We start from the raw sequence: 4,563 nt of genomic DNA, 5'->3' as shown, positions 1-4,563 counted from the left end.
CAACCACCCAGTTGGTGGTGGTTTGCTATGGCACGCCTAGGAAAGCTACCCAGTAAATAACATACAATTGGTCTGTGGACAGGGCAGACATTCTGTGCTGAGTGCCTTAGTGATTGACTTTTGGGAACACTGATTGAGCCCAGTGATACCGTTCTCGAGATGGAGGAGAAGACACAAAGAGTAGGCTGGTCCAAGGGTGCATAGCTGGGTGGCAGCAGAACTAGAATTCAGTCCAGGAGGAATGGTTCATTGACTTGCTAATTTTTCTCTCTGCTATGGACAAATGCATACCAGGTCTCCCATGGCCTCCACTCATAAAGCGGGAAGAGATTCCCCCATGAACATCTGACCTGTCCTCCACACAGATGGCGTAGGTGCGTCCAGGTGTCTCTCAGAGGCACCCCCGACACTCAGCACCCCACAACAGCTATTTTGCTGCCTGGCAACCTTTCCTATTCCTTCCCAAATTTGTTCCAAATGGCAGATGGATCACCCCTGCCCACAGCAAGACATGGCATCAAGCCTCTTCTCTCTGTTTCAGTCAGCTCAGGCTGCCATGACAAAATACCACAGACTGGGTGCCTTAACAGCAATTTATTTCTCACAGTCCTGAGCTGGAAGTCAAGACCAAGGTGTCTACAGATTTGGTATCTTCTGAGGCCTCTCTCCTTGGCTTGCGGATGGTCACCTTCTTACATATGAGATGGTCCTCCTATGCCTGGTGTCTTTTCTTCTTCTTATGAGAACACCAGTCCTATTGGATTAGGGCTCCACCCTCATGACCTCATTTAATTACCTCCCCAAAGATTGTAGCCCCAGATAAGTCACTTTAGGGGTTACAGCTTCAACATAAGAATTTCAGGGGGACAAAATTCAGTCCGTCACACCATCCTTCAGCCAGTCCCAGCAATTTCTCTTAATGCTGGATGGATTTTAATTGACTTAGTGGAGTGCTGATCAGAAGTTCCAGGGATGAAAATGCTGCCCAGCAAACACTGGTTAAGCACCTTCCCTGCAGCAGCTGCTGCACTCGGTCAGCAGGACCCACCCGCCCTCAGACGAGAGCCCCGCTGGGAGGGCAAACGAAAGTGGGACTGGCCTTCCACGGGGCAGCCTGTTCCCACGGACCCTCTTCCCTGTCAAGCCCCTCCCTCTCCTGCTGTGTGCAGATTTGATATCCCACATCCAGGTCCCTGTCTCCTGAAAATGTCCCCAGGTACTGATGTACCTTACAACTGCCCATCCAAGGCTGCCCTTAACTACCAATCCCCGGGAAAAGTGATTCTGTAAACTAGTCCGCACTCCCTCTGCCTGGGGCACAGCCAAAGGAGCAAAGCTCCAGTGGTGGAAATTGAGGCTTTGCGAGGTCCTGCCTAAAAGACTCTTTGTGCTGTTCTTCTCATTGTGCCAAGAAGGTGTTACTCTTCCTTGCAGAGCCTTGTGGGGCACGGGGGCACTGGAGACTAGAGACATAGCTTAATGGAAGGTCACCAGTAAGGGCTGGGCTTTAGTGCTGGCTGACAGTGGCCCCGAGGTGTTCATAACCTTGGACAAAATCAGGTTCCCCTTTGCAGGCCTCAGTTTCCCTACCTGCACAATAGAAAGGACACCCCTCTGGATACACTGAGAATGAGTACTGTAACAGGCAGAAAGTGTTTTAGATGGAAAATGTCATAAAATAAATTCAAGGTGTTATTATTTTAAGGCACAAAATCAGAACTTATAAAAACCAGATATAAAAATGTCCTGGTGGATATATTTTCATTCTGGAGAAAATTAATGGCTATATCTTGGGCTTGAATTTTCCATAGCACCAGTCCCAGGGAGTTCCCTTGGAAACTTCTTACCCCTCCTGATGGGGAGTCTGAGGCCCAGAGAGGGAAGGGACTTGCTCAGGGCCACACAGCAGGTTATGGACTCCGATGGGACTGGGACTGAGCAGTCCTGATGTCTTCTCCTTCAATCCATTCTTTCTTTTCGTGAGCATGGCAGAGTGGGTGGTTTGGCCCTGTGAACAATCTCTGAGTAGCGTCTGAGGCTTGTGGGAGCCGCCTCGGCATTGGGGATGCCGGCCCCTGATGGAGGTCCCCGACCTGCAGGTCCGGACTCTCCCAGGAGCTCTTTGCTGCCCGCTGACCTCGGCACGGCAGCGCTATGGGCTGGCTCGACTCAGGAACTCTGCTGGCCCGGCTTCCCTCGCTGGGATGGCTCCCGTACAGTTGGCTTGGTCTGGTTTGAGTGCAGAGGTAATTGCAATATATGGAGGTTTGGTATTGTAATAAAAACAGGGGCCATTACAGCTACCATTTATGTCATTAGTATTTAGTGGTGGTGTGTTGCAGCTTTTTTAGTGCTCATAAAACTGTCGCTGCTTGCAGATATGTCACGGCACTGATATAAATTTAAAGGGTTGGAAATCCATAAGTCATAAAAACTAGATAGTAAATAGCAACGGAACAGGATGGACAAGAACTGTTGCATTAGGCATGCAAATGCTTATGGATTTGCATGTCTAGTGCTTACATTAGCATAATGAGAAGCACATTTACATTACAAATGGACTTGATTAACTAGGTCCTGTAAATAAAGTCCACTGGGCCTAAATAGGGGGTTTTTGGGCACCAGAGGAGGGATTGTTACAAGACCCAAAGGGCAAGTAGAGTCATTTCTTGATTCATCTCTGGTGGTGTTGACTTAGTAGAGAAGTCTTCAGAATCACTGATAACAGCCACAAGGCAATGGGTTTGGCCTTATTTGATGTAATGATAATGGTTAACATGTATTGAATGCTTACTATGAACTAGCCACTGTCTAAACATTTGACATGTGTTAGCTCACTAAACCCTCACAACAGCACTCTTATTATTCTGATATTACAGGCTAAGGAAGCTAGGGCACAGACAGAACAAGGGAACTTATCAAAGCCCACCTGTTAATGAGTGACAGAACTAGGCTACAATCCAGGCAGCCTGTACCTTAACCACTGCACAGCTGCCTCTTGCTCAGTTCATGCATACAAACAACTAATAGTAAGCACCTACTACATACCAGGTATGTAGCACCTGCTACAAAGGATATAAAGGTAAGTAAGATAAATTCTCTCTCCTTAAAAAGCTCATGTAGTCAAGTAGAGAAATTGAGAAAAAAGTAAAAACCCCCACATCGTGCTCAGGGAGCTCAGGGAAGAATACTTAACCTCTAAGCAAAGTGGGGCAAAGAAGGCTGCTCAGAGCAAGTCCCCCTGGAACTGGGCAGGGAGAGACACGTAGGAGCCAGCGGGCGAGAAAGAAGAGAATTAGAGCAGGAGTCCAGGGCCCTGGAGAAGGGAAGCGCTGGGTATGTTCTCAGATTCCAGTCGTCCTACACCGAGTGTGCAGCACACAGGAAGGGGAGGCAGAGGGGGAGGCAGGAGTGGCCGCGAGGACTCGTAGGACATGGGAGACTTGCAGGGGCCAACCGAGCATCTGGTCTCATGGCCCTTTCCAAACATGAGCCTCTTTCCAGAGCAGGCACTAGGGCTCGAATTTTTAATACCAATTCTCTGTCACAAATTCCTGAGCCAAACCCTATTCCAAAGTTCTGTGCCTTTCCTGTCATTTTGTAGGTCAGTAAACTCCCAGAACTGCTTAGGATGTCATGGCCATTCAGACTGGCCCTTTCAGGGTGCATGGGCCCTGCCACAAGCTCCTCTACTGGCAGGTTGTTTAGCTTCTCCTGAGCAGTCGGGCAGGAGGGGAGTATAAACTGGCTCATTCCGGGAGCCCGGCTGGAGGAGAGGGCTGGGGAGCACCCAACATTTCAGAGTGCCTTCCATCAAAATTTCCCCGTCCCGTGAGCTCTCCTTGTGCTAACAGTTCCTAATTGTGAACATACTACCAGTTACAGGTACATTTGAATGGAAGCCTCCCATAAATGATTTTTTTTATGACTGTGGAAAAATGCGGCAAGCAGCCTGGCATTGCGGAGGGCCGAGAGTGTCTCTGACTCAGGTCTGCTCTGACTCTCCTCTGTGCCTCCAGCTAACGCACAACTGGACATTGTTTCAGGCTGAGTCTTCGGTGGGCCAGGAACCACGGTCATCTTCGCCATGTGTGGAACCTCTCCTTTCTCTGCACGGTGGCTCTGGGGAGCTCGCTGAGCAGTGGCAATTGCCATCCTGAAGTGGGCAGCACTTGCCGAGTGCGGACGCTGGTGCTGGGGCTGTGGCCCTCAGCGAGGGGCCGAAGGAAGGCCTCGGGAGGAGGGTCGTGGGTGCTGCGGCCACAACGCGTCAGGGAGGAGCGAGCAGAGATCCCCCGGGCAGAGCGTTCCAACAGGAAAAGCAGAGGCTGCGTGCAGAATCCACAGGCTCCCGGTGCTCCACAACGAAACGCTTTCTCCCTGGACCCCTCCTCCCCTCCTGGTGAACTCCGGCTGGAGCCCATCTGGTTCCCTCTTCTTCCCACAGCGAAGCCAGTCAGGATAAAGTTTGCCAGACTTTTGGCTGGTTCCACCTTCAGTTAATCAGGAGCTGCTTGGAAATTTCTTTTCATAGCTGGGAGAAAAGCTGGTTTTTGGACCAAG

Source organism: Microcebus murinus, chromosome 20, assembly GCF_040939455.1.
Source record: "Microcebus murinus isolate Inina chromosome 20, M.murinus_Inina_mat1.0, whole genome shotgun sequence".
Taxonomy (NCBI): domain Eukaryota; kingdom Metazoa; phylum Chordata; class Mammalia; order Primates; family Cheirogaleidae; genus Microcebus; species Microcebus murinus.
This window is presented reverse-complemented; position numbering follows the sequence as displayed.